Source organism: Triticum aestivum, chromosome 5D (assembly GCF_018294505.1).
Source record: "Triticum aestivum cultivar Chinese Spring chromosome 5D, IWGSC CS RefSeq v2.1, whole genome shotgun sequence".
Classification (NCBI taxonomy): domain Eukaryota; kingdom Viridiplantae; phylum Streptophyta; class Magnoliopsida; order Poales; family Poaceae; genus Triticum; species Triticum aestivum.
This window is the reverse complement of record NC_057808.1, coordinates 377,428,631-377,452,808: the sequence shown is the minus strand read 5'-3', so window position 1 is coordinate 377,452,808 and position 24,178 is coordinate 377,428,631.

The window sequence follows — 24,178 nt, the reverse complement described above, 5'->3', positions numbered from 1 at the left end:
TAATAAGTGTGTGATTGCTACTCTGTTATAAATCCTCCATTTGTACTGTGCGTGTCAGCATTACTGATCCAGGGATGACACTGGTGCACAGCAGCACAGACCATTTGAGGTCTGGTCGCTACATATTCTCAAGAGGAGTGGACTCCGCTCCTCACTCACGAGAAAATGGCTGGTCCCCGGGATGCCCAGTCCCATGCTTTAAGCAAATCAAATCAAAATAATTGCAAACAAAACTCCCCCGGGACTCTTGTTAGTTGGAGGCACTCGTTGTTTCGAGCAAGCCATGGATTGATGCTTGTTGGTGGAGGGGGAGTATAAACTTTACCATTCTGTTTGGGAACCGCCTATAATGTGTGTAGCATGGAAGATATCGCCATATCTTGGTTGTTATGTTGACAATGAAAGTATGCCGCTCAAAATAGTATTTACCTCTGCTTTAAAATCAAGCTCTGGCACCTCTACAAATCCCTGCTTCCCTCTGCGAAGGGCCTATCTATTTACTTTTATGTTGAGTCATCACCCTCTTATTTAAAAGCACCAGCTGGAGAACACCACTGTCATTTGCATCCATTACTATTAATTTATATTGGGTATGACTTTTACTGGATATCTTTTACCATGAATTACAATGTTTAGTCAGTCCTTGATCTTTAAAGGTGCTCTGCATTTATGTTTTGCGGTCTCAGAAAGGGCTAGCGAGATACCATCTTGTTATATCATATCATGATTGTTTTGAGAAAGTGTTTTCATCCGAGATTTATTATTATTGCTCGCTAGTTGATTATGCCATTAACATGAGTAAACATGAGACCTAAGTGTTATTGTGAATATGGTTAGTCATAATCTTTGCTGAAAACTTGAATGCTGGCTTTACATATTTACAACAACAAGAGCAAACAGAGTTCGTAAAAGTTTTTCTTTATCACTTTCAGTTTATCAACTGAATTGCTTGAGGACAAGCAAAGGTTTAAGCTTGGGGGAGTTGATACGTCTCCGTCGTATCTGCTTTTCCAAACACTTTTGCCCTTGTTTTAGACTCTAACTTGCATGATTGGAATGGAACTAACCCAGACTGACGCTGTTTTCAGCAGAATTGCCATGGTGTTATTTATGTGCAGAAACAAAAGTTCTCGGAATGACCTGAAACTACACGGAGATTATTTTTGGAAATAATAAAAAATACTGGCGAAAGAATCAAGGCCAGGGGGCCCACACCCTTTCCACGAGGGTGGGGGGACGCGCTTGCCCCCTGGGCGCGCCCCCTGCCTCGTGGGCCCCCTGGAGCTCCCTGACCTCAACTCCCACTCCATATATTCGTGTTCGGGGAGAAAAAAATCAGAGAGAAAGATTCATCGCGTTTTACGATACGGAGCTGCCGCCAAGACCTAAATTCTCTCGGGAGGGCTGATCTGGAGTCCGTTCGGGGCTCCGGAGAGGGGAATCCGTCGCCGTCGTCATCATCAACCATCCTCCATCACCAATTTCATGATGCTCACCGCCGTGTGTGAGTAGTTCCATCGTAGGCTTGCTGGACGGTGATGGGTTGGATGAGATTTATCATGTAATCGAGTTAGTTTTGTTAGGGTTTGATCCCTAGTATCCACTATGTTTTTGAGATTGATGTTGCTATGACTTTGCTATGCTTAATGCTTGTCACTAGGGCCCGAGTGCCATGATTTCAGATATGAACCTATTATGTTTTCATGAATATATGTGAGTTCTTGATCCTATCTTGCAAGTCTATAGTCACGTACTATGTGTTATGATCCGACAACCCCGAAGTGACAATAATCGGGACCACTCCCAGTGATGACCGTAGTTTGAGGAGTCCATGTATTCACTATGTGTTAATGCTTTGGTCCGGTACTCTATTAAAAGGAGGCCTTAATATCCCTTAGTTTCCGCTAGGACCCCGCTGCCACGGGAGGGTAGGACAAAAGATGTCATGCAAGTTCTTTTCCATAAGCATGTATGACTATATTCGGAATACATGCCTACATTACATTGATGAATTGGAGCTAGTTCTGTGTCTCCCTATGTTATGACTGTTACATGATGAACCGCATCCGGCATAATTCTCCATCACCGATCCAATGCCTACGAGCTTTTCACATATTGTTCTTTGCTTATTTACTTTTCCGTTGCTACTGTTACAATCACTACAAAACCCAAAAATATTACTTTGCTACTAAATACTTTGCTGCAGATACTAAGTTATCCAGGTGTGGTTGAATTGACAACTCAACTGCTAATACTCGAGAATATTCTTTGGCTCCCCTTGTGTCGAATCAATAAATTTGGGTTGAATACTCTACCCTCAAAAACTGTTGCGATCCCCTATACTTGTGGGTTATCACTAATGTATGTTCATGTTACTATAGTATAGCATGTCATATTTGTCAAATGTATCTTACATGATTGAAATATCATGGGTCATATGGCTACACCAAAGGCGGGTTCTAGGCTATACTCGAAACAGGGCCATGGCATTGTTGCGCCTGCATTGGATTTGGGCTGGTGTAGAATTTGATTCTAGCATAGTGGACAGTAGGACAAAGACATGTATAAGGATGTGAAACTATTTCCATTGTGAAAAACCAATGCAATGGGGCATGCCAAAACTATAGGAGGCACAAAAACTCGTTGAATAGAATTTCAGCCTCTTCAATCTGCTCCTTCAGGTAGTATCAAGCTTTGGTTCCTTACAAAAAAGAGGGAAATGTTCAACATAATGATATATGTTGTACATATTCATGTGCAAATGTACAACAAATAAAGCTACCTATTTCACAATGTAGATCTAACAGTGTTGTCTGCTAATTGTAGTTCTAACAATGTACATCTAGCAGTGCACTCAAGTCTAGATACAGGGGAAACTCTTTTCTTCAATCCAACCGGTGCAGGAGGCCATGGGGGACCCTTCTTAAGTCATTTGCGTGGTTTAATTCTCTCCTTTTTGTGACTCTATCTTTTGGCTCTAGAGGCTTGTTGAAATTCCTTCGTCGTCACAACTTGAAGAACTTGCTCCCCATGTGGAGATAATACCAATCATCAAGGACCAAGTAAGTATTTCAAGACCAATCTGAGTATGGATATATATCTTGTAGAGTCCAAGTGGACAGTTGGTACATAGAACCATCACAAGGAAAAGGCAAACTTGCATAGACTAGAGTCATCTCTCTCAATCCTGCATTGCGAGCTTGCCACTAAGGTGGCGTCCTACTGTGAGAATCACAAGGCCTTCGTAAAGCATCTTGATCAAGGTTCCTCCAAACCGATTCACCTTGATGGGGGAGTTAAAGCCCATGAAGATGACCGCTCTTCTTTCTAGTGAAGAATACCAGAGGTGAGTGATAAAGGACAGTTTTGCCAAGGATGAGGTGTTGGCATTGAGGTGCAAGGCGAATTGGGCTGATGGAGAGGTATCGATGCTGAGGGGAGGGTGGCTGAGTTGGAGACTCACGTGGCTAATTTTAGACACTAGTCCAATCCGGAACTACTGATTAGGGTGCACTAAGATACATGCTTCTGCACTCTAGAATCATCTACCGAGATATTAGGTAGAAACTCATGTGGACGGAGATCTGATTTTGAAGTGGCACACTATCATGTCCATTTTCCTATTGTGCTTTATCAACCAACAAAAATTAAAACAATCTTTCCATAATAATAAAGCACGGAGTGCTTCTGGTCGTCCGTCGCATCTTTTTGCAGAAAACCCCTACTTTTTTTATTAATTAACCCACAGTCCATCTTTAAGTGAGAAAGAATCATATTTTCGCATTTTACACAAAACCCCCTGAATTTTGTATTAATCAACCCATAGCCCATATTTAAGTCAGCCGAATCATTTTTTGTTTTAACAAACAACCCCCTGACTTTTCGGTTAATCAATCCACAGTTTATCTAAAACAAAGTTATACATATCTTTTAAACCGTAATTCCGATTCTAATATGTTATATATGAAATTTGATTAGAAAAATGTGTATAACCTAAATATGATGTTATTTTTAGCTTTTAAATATTTCTAAAATACTGTTTTTAGTGCAAACTTAATATATACTGCACGATCCGTTTTTCTTTCGTACCAGCGGCGATCCAAAATGCAAATAAACACCCATTAAAACAAGATTAAGAGAAAAGAAAAAATTGATAACCATGCATGCACACCTTTGAAAAATCTCACGGGTAAAACAACATATTTCTCGTCTTATTCTGAGCAAGTGTGCTTGCGTGCGCGAGAGAGAGAAAGACGCCTTAGGACTGACTTAATTCAAACACGGTTTCGTTGTGTGAGCACTGAGGCTACCGTCGGCAAATGTGATGCCATGTGAAAATAAAGGATGTGGACCTGTTAGGTCTTGAGTCATGATTATTAGGTTAAGAGCGTGTGTTATTTTCTCTCCCGTTGCAATGCACGAGCTTTTTTGCTAGCGTATTGTATAAGATTGTAAGCACTTGCTCAAATGTCATAGATCCATAGAGCATAGCACATAACGAGGCTTAAAATACCTAGAGTTCCAAGATAGATATGAATCGTGTCTAGGAGAAGGTTACTCCATCTCATAGCAATGAGATAGGTATATGGTGCCAATGATGACGATGACGATGGCACTAAGGAGAAAACATTAACTATTAGTAAGCATAGGAAGGATTTATTTTAATTAACAAGCAAATATAGTGAGTAGAATACTTGGAGCATTGAAGACATATGGGCAATTACAACTATCATATAGTTTTACTTCAATATTATAAAAAAGCATAGACAATTGTCACACCATTCGAGGAGGCTTATTTGCACACCTGTCGGATCGGACGGTGGAGACGTTCATGGTCGTACCCTTCCTGGAGGCACCGTCTTGGAGTCCTCGGTCCGGCATGTCCGTTACAAATCCTCCCGGACGGTCGCTCCTCGTGGTGGTGTTCTCCGTCGGCTCTTAGCGGTTTCGTTTTGCTCATCTTTTAGGTGCTTTGTAGTCGTTGTGGTTGTGTATCGGTGCCTGGCATTCATGTATCTTGCCTTGGGTGTGTGGTGTGCATTTGTATCATATGCTTTGTTGTTGTGGTTCGTGCTTTATAATATAAAGCGGGGGGAATCCCTTTTTCGTAAGAATATGTATACGATGATTAGAACGAAAACCAATATAACAAGAAGTGGTGCGGCAATACAAAGTACAATGTTCCCGCCAGATTGGTTCAAACAAAAATTAAATTGATTTGTTTTGCCACCATCACTACTAGGGAAAACCTTATACACAGAGGTATAGCAGTAGCGCTTGTCAGAACAAAGTGCTACTGCTACTTAGTAGTAGCGCCTGCTGAGGGAGTCCTGGACTATGGGGTCCTCGGGCGTCCGGCCTGTTATCTATTGGGCCGGACTGATGGGCTGTGAAGATACAAAGACCGAATACTATACCCGTGTCCGGATTGGATTCTACTTGGCGTGGAAGGCAAGCTTGGCAACCGACTATGTAGATTCCTTCTTATGTAACCGACTCCATGTAACCCTAGATCTCTCCGGTGTCTATATAAACCGGAGAGCATAGTCCGGATAGAGAGAGACACATTACCATAGTCATACATGCTAGACTTCTAGGGTTTAGCCATTACGATCTCGTGGTACATCCACTCTTGTAATACTCGTATTCATCAAGATCAATCAAGTAGGAAGTAGGGTATTACCTCCATAGAGAGGGCCCGAACCTGGGTAAACATTGTGTCCCCCGTCTCCTGTTACCATCAATCCTAGACGCAGAGTTCGGGACCCCCTACCCGAGATCCACCGGTTTTGACACCGACAATGGTGCTTTCATTGAGAGTTCCACTATGCCGTCGTCAAAAGATTCGATGGCCCCTTCAATCGTCGATAATGACGCTGTCCAAGGAGGAACCTTCCTTCCCGGAAGATTTTTGTGTTCGGTGGCTTCGTACTGCGGGCCAACTTGCTTGGCCATCTGGAGCAGATCGATAGCCACGCCCCTGGCCATCAGGTCAGATTTGGAAGCTTGAACTATGTCACGGATATCCGTGGAGACCTGATCTTCGACGGATTTGAAACTGCAGCAACCGCTCCCCTTTGCCCCGATAAGCATGGCTTAGACCTACCATCGGGCCGCATCCAGGAGATAGCTCCCGTAACAACTGTGGCCTTAGATCCGGAGCAGATCGAGTCGTCCGAAGATGGGAAGCTCAACCCCATCACGGAGGCTACCGATTCCACGGCGTTGGAGCCGCACACATATTCTACTTCATACGATATCTGCAACAACGGAAGCCCGGACTCATCTCCGGCGACAAGTTCCGAACCCTGCGAGTCCGCGGATACCGAACTCAATTGGTTATCGATCTTCAAATTCAGCGCCGCAGACATCTTCCAACACTCGCCCCTGGGCGACGTGCTAAACTCACTAAAAAACCTATCCCTGGCAGGTGACTCGCCGCCAAACTATGTTCGGCTCGAACTTGCGGCGGACGATGGAGAATTTTGCTTCCCACCCGCCACCCACTTCATAGCCACTGTCGAAGACCCAACCAAGACGCTTGACCCCGGCTCCGAAGACATCGACGGTATAGACGACGATGAGGGGCAGGGCCAGAACTCACTACCCGCTAGACGTGAGATGGCCACTTCCTGGTATGATGTGTGTATGGTAGAGTGATGTCTACTACGCAACCTTCTTCTTGTAGACGTTGTTGGGCCACCAAGTGCAGAGGTTTGTAGGACAGTAGCAATTTTCCCTCAAGTGGATGACCTAAGGTTTATCAATCCGTGGGAGGCGTAGGATGAAGATGGTTTCTCTCAAACAACCCTGCAACCAAATAACAAAGAGTCCCTTGTGTCCCCAACACACCCAATACAATGGTAAATTGTATAGGTGCACTAGTTCAGCGAAGAGATGGTGATACAAGTGCAATATGGATGGTAGATATAGGTTTTTGTAATCTGAAAATATAAAAACAGCAAGGTAACTAATGATAAAAGTGAGCACACACGGTATTGCAATGATAGGAAACAAGGCCTAGGGTTCATACTTTCACTAGTGCAAGTTCTCTCAACAATAATAACATAATTGGATCATATAACTATCCCTCAACATGCAACAAAGAGTCACTCCAAAGTCACTAATAGCGGAGAACAAACGAAGAGATTATGGTAGGGTACGAAACCACCTCAAAGTTATTCTTTCCGATCAATCCATTGGGCTATTCCTATAAGTGTCACAAACAGCCCTAGAGTTCGTAGTAAAATAACACCTTAAGACACACATCAACAAAAACCCTAATGTCACCTAGATACTCCATTGTCACCTCAAGTATCCGTGGGTATGATTATATGATATGCATAACACAATCTCAGATTCATCTATTCAACCAGCACATAGAACCTCAAAGAGTGCCCCAAAGTTTCTACTGGAGAGTCAAGACGAAAACATGTGCCAACCCCTATGCATAGGTTCATGGGCGGAACCCGCAAGTTGATCACCAAAACATACATCAAGTGAATCAATAGAATAACCCATTGTCACCACGGTTATCCCACGCAAGACATACATCAAGTGTTCTCAAATCATTAAAGACTCAATTCGATAAGATAACTTCAAAGGGAAAACTCAATCCATTACAAGAGAGTAGAGGGGGAGAAACATCATAAGATCCAACTATAATAGCAAAGCTCGCGATACATCAAGGTCGTGCCAAATCAAGAACACGAGAGAGAGAGATCAAACACATAGCTATTGGTACATACCCTTAGCCCCGAGGGTGAACTACTCCCTCCTCGTCATGGAGAGCGCCGGGATGATGAAGATGGCCACCGGTGAGGGATCCCCCCTCCGGCAGGGTGCCGAAACTGGGTCCCGATTGGTTTTTGGTGGCTACAGAGGCTTGCGGCGGCGGAACTCCCGATCTATTCTGTTCCCCGATGGTTTTAGGGTATATTGGTATATATAGGAGGAAGAAATACGTCAGGGGAGCCACGAGGGGCCCACGAGGGTGGAGGGCGCGCCCAGGGGGTGGGCGCGCCCCCTGCCTCGTGCCCTCCTCGTTGATTCCCTGACGTGCACTCCAAGTCCCCTGGATTGCTTCCGTTCCAAAAATAACTTTTCCAAAGGTTTCATTCCGTTTGGACTCCATTTGATATTCCTTTTCTGCGAAACACTGAAACAAGGGAAAAAACAGAAACTGGCACTGGGCTCTGGGTTAATAGGTTAGTCCCAAAAATAATATAAAAGTGCATAGTAAAGCCCATTAAACATCCAAGATGGATAATATAATAGCATGAATACTTCATAAATTATAGATACGTTGGAGACGTATCAACATCCCCAAGCTTAATTCCTGCTCGTCCTCGAGGAGGTAAATGATAAAAGAAATAATTTATGAAGTGTGAATGCTAGCAGGTGCACAAGTTTGATCAATGATAATTTCAATCACCTTTTCTAGCATCATTATATAACAGTAGCTCAACTCATAGAACTTTGCATGATCAAGTAACAAACTATTCACATGTTAAAGTATAGATCATAAACTTTCTTGAAAACTAACAAACCGTGTTATTAGTCATCAAACAATTACAATTCATCTTATTTTCAGGAAGAGTCTATGTTAGAGCTTTGATTCAGCAAACTTCACATACTCAACTATCATTTAGTCTTCCATGATTGCTACCACTCAAAGTATATAGAACAAATAGTATCCATCGAACACAGAGAAAGATAGGGGCTTAATGTTTCGCCTCCCAACCTTTTACCTCGAGGGTAATGTCAACAGTAATAATTCATGCTCAAATATATTTGAATGGCCATATATTCTTAGATCTTTCCATCACATGATGCTTGCCAACTAAAGAGTAGGTTGGAATGAGAAGGAATACTACCGACTCTTGCATAAAAGTAAAAGATAGGCCCTTCACAGAGGGAAGCAGGGAATTGCAGAGGTGCCAGAGCTTGAAGCAAAAACAGAGATGAAAATAATTTTGAGAGGTATGCTTTCATTGTCAACATAACAACCAAGAGTTCCCAATATCTTCGATACTAGATACATCATAGGCGGTTCCCACGCAGAAAGGTAAATATTTTACTCCCCCTCCACCAACGATCACACTCCACGGCTTGTCCGAAACAACGGGTGCCATCCAACTTTCAACAATCCTGGGGGAGTTTTGTTTAAATTATTTGCGAATTTGTTTTTGATCTTTTGATCATAGGACTGGGCATCCCACTTACCAGCCATTTTCTCGTGAATGATGAGCGGAGTCCACTCATCGTGACAATAACCCACCTAGCATGGAAGATACTGCTAGCCCCTAGTCGCTACATGAGCGATTCAGGCATACAAAACATATTATTATTTGAAGGTTTAGAGTTTGGCACATGCAAATTTACTTAGAACGGCAGGTAAATACCGCATATAGGTAGATATGGTGGACACTCATGGAAGAAATTTGGTTCAAGGATTTTGGACGCACAAGCAGTATTCCCGCTTAGTACAGATATTTTGGCTAGCAAAGGATTCTAAATAGCAAGCACCACATCTTAGAGGATCCATAACAATATAACTTCTATACAAATATACCCAAGCATAACTCATTATGTTGTCTTCCTTGTCCAACTTCAACTAATTTGCTCAGGTTTGAAAATAATTAATGGGGCTCACAATCATAGAAGATGTCCAAGACAGTATATTTATATGTGAAATCTCTCTTCCTTCAATATTCTTTCATGAATTGTTCAAGTGACCAATACAATGTTTGCTAACCTTCAAAAAATTTACCACCTCTACTTCTTATATGTGAAGTCATTACTCCCCATAGGATAAACATAAGAAGCATATATAATTTTGGATTTATGACATTCAAATCATTCAACCATTTACTCATAGGATATAAGTGAAGCACACGAGTAAATGACAAACTACTCCAAAAAGATATAAGTGAAGATCAATGAGTAGTTAAATAATTATTTGGCTATGTGAAGACTCTCTCTCATTTAAGAATTTCAGATCTTGGTAATTTATTCGAACAGCAAGCAAATCTAAAGAAAATAAAATGACGCTCCAAGCAAAACAAATATCATGTGGTGAATAAAAATATAGCTACAAGTAAAGTTACCGATGAACGAAGACTAAAGAGGGGATGCCTTCCGGGGCATCCCCAAGCTTAGGCTCTTGGTTGTCCTTGAATATTACCTTGGGATGCCTTGGGCATCCCCAAGCTTAGGCTCTTGCCACTCCTTATTCCATAGTCCATCGAATCTTTACCCAAAACTTGAAAACTTCACAACACAAAACTCAACAGAAAACTCATGAGCTCCGTTAGCGAAAGAAAACAAAACACCACTTCAAGCTACTGTAATGAACTCATTCTTTATTTTTATTGGTGTTAAAGCTACTGTATTCCAACTTCTCTATGGTTTATAAATTCTTTTACTAGCCATAGATTCATCAAAATAAGCAAACAACACACGAAAAACAGAATCTGTCAAAAACAGAACAGTCTGTAGTAATCTGTAACTAACTCAAACTTCTAGAACTCCAAAAATTCAGCCAAAATAGGACGTCCTAAAAAATTTGTTTATTGATCTTCTGGAATTGGAATCAGTATTTTATCACGTTCTGGTGATTTTAAACAATTGTTTTCGTGAACAGAAAGTTTCTGGAATTTTCAGCAAGATCAAATAACTATCATCCAAGAAGATCCTATAGGTTTAACTTGGCACAGACACTAATTAAAACATAAAAACAAATCTAACCAGAGGCTAGATCAAATATTTATTCCTAAACAGGAGCAAAAGGCAAAGAACTAAAATAATATTGGGTTGCCTCCCAACAAGCGCTAACGTTTAACGCCCCTAGCTAGGCATGATGATTTCAATGATGCTCACATAAGACATAAGAATTGAAACATAAAGAGAGCATCATGAAGAATATGACTAGCACATTTAAGTATAACACACTTCCTATGCATAGTGATTTTGTGAGCGAACAACTTATGGGAACAATAATCAACTAGCATAGGAAGGCAAAACAAGCATAACTTCAACACTTTAAGCACATAGAGAGGAAACTTGATATTATTGCAATTCCTACAAGCATATATTCCTCCCTCATAATAACTTTCAGTAGCATCATGAATGAATTCAACAATATAACCAGCACCTAAAACATTCTTTTCATGATCTACAAGCATAGGATTTTTATTACTCTCCACATAAGCAAAAAATTTCTCATTCGGAATAGTGGGAGTATCATAAGAAACTCGAATACTATAAATTGTTTCCACATTAAATGAGTAATGTTCAGAAAAAGGGTAATCATAATCCTGACAAGTTTTATAAATATAATCATCACTACTTTTTACAGCATAAGTTTCATCACAATAATCATCATAAGTAGCAACTTTGTTCTCATCATAATCAATTGAAACCTCTTCCAAGATAGTGGAATCATTACTAAATAAATTCATGACCTCTCCAAATCCACTTTCATAATTATCATAATAAGATTCAACATCCTCCAAAATAGTGGGATCATTACTTCCTAAAGTTGACACTCTTCCAAACCCACTTTCATCAATATAATCATCATAAGTAGGAGGCATGCTATCATCATAACAAATTTGTATATCAAAACTTTGGAGGCTAAAAATATCATCTTCATTAAACGTAGCATCCCCAAGCTTGGGACAAACATTAATTGCAGCAAATATATTCTCAAAAACATCATCTTCTTCAAACATAGCATCCCCAAGTGAGCCTTTTCATATCATAAGCATAATCACTCTCATCATTAATAGTATGGATAGCACCAATAGTATAGCAATTATCATATTCTACCAAGCAAGTGCCAAAAAGATTTTCAAGATCATAAGAAGTATTATTATCTTCCCAATCATAATCATCACAACAAGCAATAGGCATAAGGAGATCATCATCAGGTGCATCATCTTCCACAATCATTTTTGATTCATTTTCATGAGGCACAACAATAATAGGAGCAACTTTATTTGGGAGAGATATCTTTTTACCTCTCTTCCTTTTTGTTTTCTTCTTCTTCTTCTTCACCACATCATGTGTGGGTTCAATCCTCTTTTTGGAGCTCCTTTTTAATGAGATTGGTTGAATAGAAGGTTCCTCCTCGTTACCTGATTCATCATAAGAAATAATAGGAGGATATTGGGAAGTCTATTCCCTTTCATTAGTATTCTCTTCATCTTCTATTTGTTTTCTTTTCTTTATGTAGTTGGCAATATAAGGATTTTCAATGCAATTCACCGCGCAATACATATAAATTTCCTCTAGATCAAAATGAAGAACTCTATCAAGGGCAAATTCTGGAATAACCTTAGTTATACGTTTCATTTCTTCATAACCCAAGAGCAAACTAAGTTCATTATGATGTGCAAGGGAAATCAAGTCATCACAATTTTTGGACACGATACGATCATGAAACAATTTGCATTGGGTACTGAAATGATCATGTTCATTGCAAAGTTCACAAGTACGGCTAAGAAAATTTAAATTTCCAGCACAAACATCTAGCCTTTCTTGCAACAATTTAGTTTCTAAATGCTTATGCCTCTTGCAATATCTATCTTCCCTATTTGCTGTGTACTTGCAAACCCAATGCACTCCACAAAAATTGACATGCTTATAAGAGATATTTTCATCATGACTAGTGCAATCATCATTAGTACTATGGATATTCAAGGATTTCATACTAACAACATTGCAATCATGCTCATCATTCAAAGATTTAGTGCCAAACATTTTAATGCATTCTTCTTTTAACACTTTGGCACAATTTTCCTTTCCATCATTCTCACGAAGATATTAAAAAGATGAAGCGTATGAGACAAACTCAATTCCATTTTTTTGGTAGTTTTCTTTTATAAACTAAACTAGTGCTAAAACAAGAAACAAAAAGATTCGATTGCAAGATCTAAAGATATACCTTCAAGCACTCGCCTCCCCGGCAACGGCGCCAGAAACTGCTTGATGTCTACTACGCAACCTTCTTCTTGTAGATGTTGTTGGGCCTCCAAGTGCAGAGGTTTGTAGGACAGTAGAAAATTTCCCTCAAGTGGATGACCTAAGGTTTATCAATCCGTGGGAGGCGTAGGATGAAGATGGTCTCTCTCAAACAACCCTGCAACCAAATAACAAAGAGTCTCTTGTGTCCCCAACACACCCTACAATGGTAAATTGTATAGGTGCGCTGGTTCGGCGAAGAGATGGTGATACAAGTGCAATATGGATGGTAGGTATAGGTTTTTGTAATCTGAAAATATAAAAACAGGAAGGTAACTAATGATAAAAGTGAGCACAAATGGTATTGCAATGATAGGAAACAAGGCCTAGGGTTCATACTTTCACTAGTGCAAGTTCTCTCAACAATAATAACATAATTGGATCATATAACTATCCCTCAACATGCAACAAAGAGTCACTCCAAAGTCACTAATAGTGGAGAACAAACGAAGAGATTATGGTAGGGTACGAAACCACCTCAAAGTTATTCTTTCCGATCAATCCATTGGGCTATTCCTATAAGTGTCACAAACAGCCCTAGAGTTCGTAGTAAAATAACACCTTAAGACACACATCAACCAAAACCCTAATGTCACCTAGATACTCCAATGTCACCTCAAGTATCCGTGGGTATGATTATACGATATGCATCACACAATCTCAGATTCATCTATTCAACCAACACATAGAACCTCAAAGAGTGCCCCAAAGTTTCTACCGGAGAGTCAAGACAAAAACATGTGCCAACCCCTATGCATAGGTTCATGGGAGAAACCCGCAAGTTGATCACCAAAACATACATCAAGTGAATCAATAGAATAACCCATTGTCACCACGGTTATCCCACGCAAGACATACATCAAGTGTTCTCAAATCATTAAAGACTCAATCCGATAAGATAACTTCAAAGGGAAAACTCAATCCATTACAAGAGAGTAGAGGGGGAGAAACATCATAAGATCCAACTATAATAGCAAAGCTCGCGATACATCAAGATCATGCCAAATCAAGAACACGAGAGAGAGAGAGAGATCAAACACATAGCTACTCGTGCATACCCTCAGCCCCGAGGGTGAACTACTCCCTCCTCATCATGGAGAGCGTCGGGATGATGAAGATGGCCACCGGTGAGGGATCCCCCCTCCGGCAGGGTGCCGGAACTGGGTCCCGATTGGTTTTTGGTGGCTACAGAGGCTTGCGGCGGCGGAACTCCCGATCTATTCTGTTCCCCGATGGTTTTAGGGTATATTGGTATATATAGGAGGAAGAAATACGTCAGGGGAGCCATGAGGGGCCCACGAGGGTGGAGGGCGCGCCCAGGGGGGTGGGCGCGCCCCCTGCCTCGTGCCCTCCTCGTTGATTCCCTGACGTGCACTCCAAGTCCCCTAGATTGCTTCCGTTCCAAAAATAACTTTTCCAAAGGTTTCATTCCGTTTGGACTCCGTTTGATATTCCTTTTCTGCAAAACACTGAAACAAGGGAAAAAACAGAAACTGGCACTGCGCTCTGGGTTAATAGGTTAGTCCCAAAAATAATATAAAAGTGCATAGTAAAGCCCATTAAACATCCAAGATGGATAATATAATAGCATGAATACTTCATAAATTGTAGATACGTTGAAGACATATCATAGACACACCCAATGATGCTCTCGACGATGACAAGGAGGATCCAGTTGAGGATAAACCTCCTGGTACACAGTCCGAACAACAGCGCCCCCGGCGCCACTCTAAGTCCCGTCACTCAAGAGAAAACTATACTAGCACCGGAGAAGATAACACTCCGGACAATGAAGACCCTGTTGAGGTAGGATCCGAACAGGAGGAACAGGAAAGCGGGCAAGACAGCCTGGATGAACATGCCACATATGGAGACTCGGAGGATAGTAAGTATCTCCCACTCTCCGAGGAAGAGGAGAGCCTCGGCAACGAGGATTTTATCGTGCCTGAGGAACCTCTCGAGCAGGAGCGCTTTAAACGCCGACTCATAGCCACTGCAAGGAGCCTAAGGAAGAGCAGCTGCAGCTTCAAGCGAGCCAAGATTTGCTCAACGATAGATGGACCGAGGTCTTGGCCACCGAAGAACACAGCCTTAGCGGCCCAGACAAAAGCCACCCCAAGTGTAGGTGGCTCCCTCAATACGATGGAAAGGCGTTGGAGCCCGCACCACCATCGAATAATGCGGTAGGCCGACCACAGTTCGGTCCGGATAAAGCAACAGCCCAAGCAGAGCACCATACCACCCCATCCGGCCGTCAAAGCAAGAACAAAATAGCTCGGGGGAACACTCGCAACATCCAACAAGACCTGGAGGGTAGAACAGGACACACAAAATCGATATACAGGTCGCGGGGACATGCCCCGACCGGTGATGATGGTCACCTATTCGGACACAACAGACCCAACCATGTCCGGTCCGAAAACCGTAAGCGGAGTCCGCCGGAGGTGCTTCACAGTGTGGCCCAACATAGAGGAGCCGCACACCCTCTCTGCTTCACTGATGAGGTAATGGAGCATGAATTTCCAGACGAGTTTAAACCCATTAACATCGAATCATACGATGGAACAACAGATCCCGTGCTATGGATTGAGGATTACCTCCTCCATATTCACATGGCTCGCAAATATGACCTTCATGCCATTAAATACCTGTCTCTCAAGCTCAAAGGGCTAGCTCGGTACTGGCTAAACAGTTTGCCAGAAAATTCTATTGGCAACTGGGAAGATTTGGAAGACACCTTTCGAGACAACTTCCAAGGAACATATGTCCAGCCACCATATGCCGATGACTTGAGTCATATTGCCCAGGAGCCTAGTGAGTCAGCCAGGGAGCTCTGGACTAGGTTCTTAGTCAAAAAGAACCAAATTGTCGACTGTCCGGACGCGGAAGCCCTTGCGGCCATCAAACATAGCGTCCGGGATGAATGGCTAGCGCATCACCTCGGCTAGGAAGGACCCAAATCCATGACAGCCCTTACCGCTCTAATGACTCACTTTTGTGCGGGAGAAGACAACTGGCTCACTCGTAAAAGCAACAACGCCAGCGACCCGGGCACTTCCGACATCCGAGACGGCAACGGCAAGCCACGACGAACCGAACACAACAGTCACAATAATAATGAAAGATTACCCGACACAGCGGTCAACGCCGGATTTCACAATCCGAAACCCGGTCAACGGAAGAAGCCATTAAAGGCAAACCAGGATGGACCATCCACCCTTGACAGGATATTGGACGGACCTTGTCAGATTCACGGTCACCTTGATAAGCCAGCTAATCATACCAACAGAAACTGTTGGGTCTTCAAGCAGGCAGGCAAGCTTAAAGCCGAGCACAAGGGGAGGAGGCCACCAGGCGATAAAAACGATGGAGCGGCTCGCCAGCCGAACACCAGGGGCCAGAAACAGTTTCCCTCTGAAGTTCGACCACTCCCAGAACGGAAATAGCAGTTTGGCTTCCGCCACCCACCTACCATACTGGCGAGATTTACACCACGCGTACACCACTACGCACTCAAGATACCATGGGCATCGGCGGAAGCACAATACGGACAACCCTGCAAGCATTCCCGTAACGTTTTTTTATCTGTTTTCCTTATTTTTCTTTATCATCTCTTAAAAACAGGTGACCAACAGGACAACATCTACAACGAACTCTATCGGAGTTCGGATCCGTACACTCACCTAAGGGGCTACTTCCGTTAAGGATTCCCCTTCCCGAGGACGGGCGGCGCAGACGTGTGACATGAGGTCCAAAATAACTTTTTGTAGACCGCACTCTTCATTTCGAGCCTATACTATGCCTTTTTTCCTCCGTTCCCGACCCCGAGTATGTCAACTAGCCGGGTTTGTGGTTTTCCTTTTTTATATAAACATGAATTTATCATTGGCATATTACTCTGCTCCCAGTAAACCTCATCCGGACTAATCTTTCATACTCCTTCAACAATGAGTACGACCTTAATGGCCGCTTTACAGATGCACCTCGGCATACCCTGCCAGGGGCTCGGTATGGGAACGAATGAGTTGCCAGTAAAAGTCCGAACAGGTCTATAGCGTGCTTCGGCGTCGCAAGTTTGGCCTTATATGCATCAGCTCTGAATCATTGTCTTGGGTCAATAGTTGGGTTGCCCGACTCCTGTGCTTGCTACCCTACGTTCCGCTCTATCGGCTAGGGTAGTAAAGGGAGAACTACTGCGATTGTGCCCTGGTCTAAACCGGATGAGCACCTCAGTAGAGAAAGCAGAAAACTGACTATCATGATGCGGCGAGAGCTGGTCAACCACTTGACGACTTCTTGGAATCCTTAGCGATTCTCCGTGTCACACGAGGGATCTTTTTCAGATCAAATATGTAAGGCACCATACGCCGCATACATACTAGGGGCTATGTCATAGTCCCACCACAAAACTCCTATGGCTAAGTGAAAGTGTTAACGCCTTATAGTCCGATTGCCTGGTTCGCTGCATTATCACCTCCTTCATGGACCAAGACGTTGGATAAAGAGTGATTAAATGTTTTTCCAAACACCCCCGTACTTCCTACGAGGGAGCTGAAGCCGACGATTGGAAAACTTTCAGATTATATTAAAACGGCCGCACAGGAGGAATTCAAGCTTTTGAGCAAAATATAAATAGATCAATTATAAAATTGTCTTTTACAATTCTAATACACCTCACGCGAACATTATGTTCTTCGAGCATTGACCCTCTATCAGGAGGGCGGCTTCCAGGACGTCTTCAAAATAATGCTCCGGCTCATTACGGTCCTTGCCCTTGGGCGGACTCTTCACCACAACATCGACGGCCTTCATCTTTCCCCAGAACGTCTTGACTCGGGCAAAGGCCATCCGTGCACCTTCAATGCATGCTGACCGCTTCACAGCATCGATATGCGGCACCACATCAACAAGACGCCGCACCAGGCCAAAGTAGCTCTTTGGAACAGGCTCATTTGGCCACAATCGGATTATGATGTTCTTCATGGCGTCACCGGATATCCTATGAAGCTCTGCCCATTAGGACATCTGTTCATTCAGCAACAGAGGGCGCTTTGATGCACCAAATGGTGACCAGAAAGGTTCTCCGTTGCATACTCCTCTTGCGCTTGGTAAAATTGCGCCGCATCGGAAGAACTCTTCGGCAAGTCCAAAAATTCAGCCGGAGAACTCCAGACCTGGTTCAGCTGAGCATAGTCCGGATCGCCAAACTTTGTCTGAAGCAAAAAGGGCTTAACGGCCGCTATCTCCTTAGCCTGCCGAATCTCTTCATGAGCTGCCCTAGATTCAGACCGAGCTTCACTCACCTCTCGTACGGCCTTATCAAGCTCAGCCATTTTGGCTTTATTCTCCTTCTCAAGGTATTCACACCGGCTGGCAGTATTCTTTAATTCAAGCGCCAGTGCGGATATTTTCTCCTCATTTTGGCGCCGAGCTGCTTGTTCGGCTCTTAGATCAGCCGACGCCTTCTCGGCAGCCGCATTACTACACCGGGCCTGCTCCTTGGCCCGGGCTAGCTCCGCCCGAAGAGCTTCAACGGCGGCCGCACCATCTGCACTCATGCACATTTCATATAAAACTCTTTTCGGCATTAGGCCTAAATTATAAGCACATTGGTGTAAGGAATGCTCGAAATATATACCTTGCGAGTTGTCAAGACGCCTATTGATCAATGCAATGTCATCCTCCGCAATATCCAGCTTTCGCTGCAGTTCGGCCACTTCCGTATTTCGGGTAGCCGCAGGAGGGGAGGCAGCCTGTATTCCAAGTTAAATCAAAGTTAGTACCTGAGCATATCTTTTTGATCCTCCGATCGCTTCCTTTGGAAGGCAATCCGAGTCTGAGGGGCTACTGCATATACAACAGGTGTATTCTGTCAATATTATTCAATTGGCAAAACTACATCACAAACCTCAAAACCTCTTAGAAGGCTCGAGAAGGCCTTGTTCAATCCGCTCTTCGCGGATAGAACTTTTTCGACCACCGTGACCATCAAGGCACGGTGCTCCTCTGACATGGACGCTTGTCGCAACATGTCCGTCAGCATTTCCGGCGCTCCTGGGTCTTCGGAAACCGCCGCCGGAGTACGGCATCCCTTTGAAGGAATCCGCTTACTCGCCTCCAGAATCGTCTCTGGCTGTAAACCGGATAGTTCGGGGCCGTCATTCTTGATTCCCGAACCCTGAGTGACATAGGCACCACCTTCGGGTAACGCCTTCTTCGTTTCCCGCACTACTTGTTGATCGGGAGGAGCGCTCCGGGACGAGACCTCAGAATCATCCGCCTTGTCGGGCGAGGAGGCCGGAGAAGGCGTGTCACTCTCCATCATCTCCGGAAGAAGGTCTCCCGAGGAGGAGGACGATTGAGAAACACCGGGCGTTAACCTGCATGGATGTACGTATGTTGGGTGATTGCTTCACTAATTGGAAAAGAATGAGGTATGTTTAAAGTGCCCTAGCTTCACTTACGGTTTGGCCAGAGGTTTGTCCTCATCATAAAGCTCTACGGCAACATCACTTGCCCGGCCCAAGCCGCCCGACGATGGCATTTTTCCTCTCTTGGAATGGTTCCCCTCCCGATCTTCAGAAGCGGCCCTCTTCTTGCCATGGAGGGCTTCCTCTGCACCTTTGCCCGCGGGCAAAAGGGTTTCGGTTCCCCCGAACACAGCGTCTAATTTATCCGCAGGGCGGGGATCACCTCTGGTCTCCCTGTTCTCGCCCCCCTCTGTAGACACCTGGTACGGTGTCAGAGTCAACATTCTCGTCAGTAGGGCGGTCGCAGAGTCTTCGGGAAGGGGCGCCAGACACCAGATTAAAACCGCTTTCTTTATCCAGTCATGTATGGGGACGGATTGTTCAGTATCTTGTCAGGAGAGGCTTGAATAAAAGGTGTTCGAAGATTGAATACTTACCGAAGTGTCCGGGTGATTGCAGTCAAGGCCAACATCTTCGGTGGTGTCCGGCCATTGCTCTCGTTCCCCGAAATATAATTTCCACATTACTTCGTGCGTGGTGCCGAAGAAGTGCTGAAGAGTTCGCCGCCCTTCTGGATTAAACTCCCACATACGGAGAGGCCACCGCTGACATGGCAGGGTCCGGCGGACTAGCGTTACTTGAACGACATTCACAAGATCGATGCCTTTCTCGGTAAGGCTTCGGATGCGACTTTGCAGAGTCTGCACTTCATTGGCGGATCCCCAGTCCAATCCCTTATTGATCCATGAAGCAAGCTGAATTGGAGGGCCAGGTCGGAACGCAGGCATAGCCGCCCACCTGGAGCCACGCGGCTCGTTGATTAAAACCACCCCTTCTGCCATAGGTCAGAAGGCTTGGCGAAAGATCCTTCAAACCAAACCGCGCTGGCAAGCTTGCCTATTACGACGCTGCCGCACTCTGCCTGCTCCCCTCTGTCACTTGCGGCCTCACGTCAAACGTCTTGAGCCACAAGCCAAAGTGTGGAGGAGTCCGGAGGAAGGCCTCACATGTGACGATAACTGTCGAGATGAGGAGAATAGTGTCCGGGGCCAGACCATGAAAATCTAGCCCATAGTAGAACATTAGCCCCCGGACGAAGGGGTTAAGTGTGAACCCTAACCCGTGGAGGAAGTGGGACACAAATAATACCCTCTCGCCGGATTTGGGGGTAGGAATAACCTGCCCCTTTGCGGGAAGCCGATGAAGGATTTCTGGGGTCAGATACCTCGCCGCGTGGAGCTTCGCAATATCCTCCTCCGTGACAAAAGAAGCCACCCACCGGCCTGGACGGCTGGATTCGAACATAACTGGGGCTGGTGGAGATTGGAACCCAAGGATTAGAACTCGAGGTGGCTGGGGTTGAGGAAGAAGCAAGCGCAAAAGAAAGAGACGAGTCTGGGTCCCTATATAAAGACCCCGAATACTGAGCGTCTCCTCCTGGGTCTCAAAACTTGCCTATCCCCAAAGAGTTGTACCCAGGGGATGGTTGGGTTACCCATGACTGCATTAATGAAAATCCCATGAATAAGGGGACACGATCTCTGCTTTGACAAGATGTGCCAGTAAAACCGCGTCCCGAGACGTGGGGCGACGGGCCAGCCAGCGGTTGGAAATAATAGCCAGGCAGGCGTGATACAATGTCACAAACAGTTGGTAACAGATTGGACTTGTGGAATATTTTATTCTTTGCAATTGTGTACACAGGTCCGGATAATCATCCGGAGACTATCTTGGAGTTCGGAAGAAGGGGAACCCGCCTTGCAATGCCGAGGACAAATCTGCGCGCCGGACTCCTCGTCATTGAAGCCAGGTTCAGGGGCTACTGAAGGAGTCCTGGACTACGGGGTCCTCGGGCGTCCAGCCTGTTATCTATTGGGCCGGACTGATGGGCTGTGAAGATACGAAGACCGAAGACTATACCCGTGTCCGGATTGGATTCTACTTGGCGTGGAAGGCAAGCTTGGCAAACGACTATTAGATTCCTTCTTATGTAACCAAATCCATGTAACCCTAGATCTCTCCGGTGTCTATATAAATCGGAGAGCGTAGTCCGGATAGAGAGAGACACATTACCATAGTCATACAGGCTAGACTTCTAGGGTTTAGCCATTACGATCTCATGGTAGATCCGCTCTTGTAATACTCGTATTCATCAAGATCAATCAAGCAGGAAGTAGGGTATTACCTCCATAGAGAGGGTCTTCAATTAAGGACTGAGAATGGGTCATTTCCGTGTCCAATAGGTCATCGCTTTTGTCTAACAGTTTTTGAATATGTTCCATAGCTTTCTGTTGTTCAGTTGCAATTTTAGCAAGTGTTTTGTAGCTGGGTTTGGATTCACAATCAGAGTCATCTTCACTTGATGTTTGAAAGTAAGCATCGCGTGAGTTTACCTTGGCACCGTGTGCCATGAAGCAGTAGGTGGGAGTGGAGTCATCCTTGTCATTAGCATCAGCGTTGGTGACGGAGCCATTGTCTTCAGTGTTGAAGATGGACTTGGCAACGTAGGCTGTAGCTAGAGCCAGACTTGCAACGCCGGAGTCGGACTCCTCTTCAGACTCCAACTCCGCCTCCTCAGAAGGAGACTCCTCCTCTGAATCCATTTCCTTGCCAACAAAAGCATGAGCGTTGCCAGATGTGCTCTGCTTGTGTGATGAAGACTTGGACGAAGACTTGGAAGAAGACTTTGAGGATTTCTTCTTCTTCTTGTCATCAGAATCATATTCCTTGATCTTCTTCTTCTTCTTCTTCTTCTTCTTCTTCTTGTTCTCATTGTCCCACTGTGGACACTCAGAGATGTAGTGTCCAGGTTTCTTGCACTTGTGACATGTTCTCTTCTTGTGGTCATGAGTGGAAGCTTCATCATTTCTTGAGCTGGATCGTGAAGACTTTATGAAGCCTTTCTTACTAGTGAACTTCTTGAACTTCTTCACAAGCATAGCAAGCTCCTTTCCAATGTCTTCAGGATCACTAGAACTGCAGTCAGATTCTTCTTCAGATAAGGAAATAGCCTTTGCCTTCAAAGCGCGAGTTCGGCCATAGCTGGGACCATAGATATCTCTTTTCTCAGATAGCTGAAACTCATGTGTGTTGATCCTCTCAAGTATGTCAGACGGATCGAGTGTCTTGAAGTCAGGGCATTCTTGAATCATCAGGGCAAGGGTGTCTGTAAGTGCATCTAGTGCCACCCCTAGTTGGTCTTGGAGTATTGACGACAAACCTGGTTGAGGGACTAATGTGTTTGTGAGAATTGCAGGATAACGCAGGTAGTAGTCCCTCATTGATTCAGTTTACCTACCGGAGATGACCCCTAAAAATGTATGAAGACATTGAAGACAATGGTGGTATGTGAAGATATTCACATTGAAGACTATGACAAGACAAGACATCGCGTGAAGACTATGAAGCGTGAAGACTTAGTTGTTTCCTTTTCTTCTTTGTTGAGTCATAGGAACCACCGTACTGTTAAGTGGGGTCTATGTGAACAAAGTCAGAGTGACTGAAGTGATGCTCAACCAAATCCTATGTCTTCGAGCGAAGACAATGAGAGTAAATCTTATCCAGAGCTGGATGAGTCAGCTTTACTTGTAGCCCAAGTCAAGCTGCCGAGTGTGTTTGAAATCTGACAGTTGGAACACGTGTCAGTTCCTGAGTGACCCAGGGTCATTTCAGACAAATTAGGTCAGGTTGCCTTGTGGCTATAAATATCCCACCCCCTACACCATAAATTGGTGGCTGCTCAGAGTTAGTGCACTGCTTTTGTCGGTTTAGAGCAACCCCCCTCCGAAGCTTTTGAGAGAGAGAAATCTTTGCGAGGACAAAGCCCAAACACCCAGAGCCAAAGAGTGTTAGGCATCACTGAAGTCTTTCTGTCCGCGTAACCTGAAGACTTGTTACACTTGAGGACTATGAATCCTCCAGCCAGTTAGGCATTGCGTTCTGAGCGTCCAAGAGTCATTGTGGATCGCCGGTGAACGAAGTCTGTGAAGGTTTGGAAGTCTACCTTGAAGACTTACCAGAGTGATTGGGCGAGGACTGGGTGTCCTTAGCTCAAGGGGAATAAGGTGAAGACACGGTCTTCTGAGTTGAATCTCAGCCTCCCTAACCAGACGTACAGTTGTCACAACAACTGGAACTGGTCCAACAAATCCTTGTCTTCGCCAAGCAACTGGTTATATCGTCTCCCTCTCTTTATTTACAGTTCGTCTTCGTGAAGTCATTGCCTGCTTGTGTTACCTGTTTGACTTCACTGTGTGACTTCCATTGTTGTTTGGCTTCATACTATCTTCCATCCTGATCCCTACTACCTAGCTGCTATTAGTCTTTGTGCTTTCTCTTCATTGAATACTTGACTATGGCTTGTCTAGTGTAGTCTACCTTCCGCTGCATGTTAATAGGTTCATTTCTATTGTTTGTCTTCGAAACTCCCATGTTTTGAAGACTTTCATAAAAATCTCCTATTCACCCCCCTTTAGTCGATAACTAGCACTTTCAATTGGTATCAGAGCAAGGTACTCCCTTGTTTTGTGTGATTCGGTTTAACCACCTGGAGTTTTAGCTATGTCGACTGCAGGGATAATCAAAGTCTCCGCTGCGTGCCCTGTCTTCGATGGCACTGAATATCCCTACTGGAAGAATAAGATGCGCATGCATCTTGAAGCCATTGATGTCGACCTCTGGTA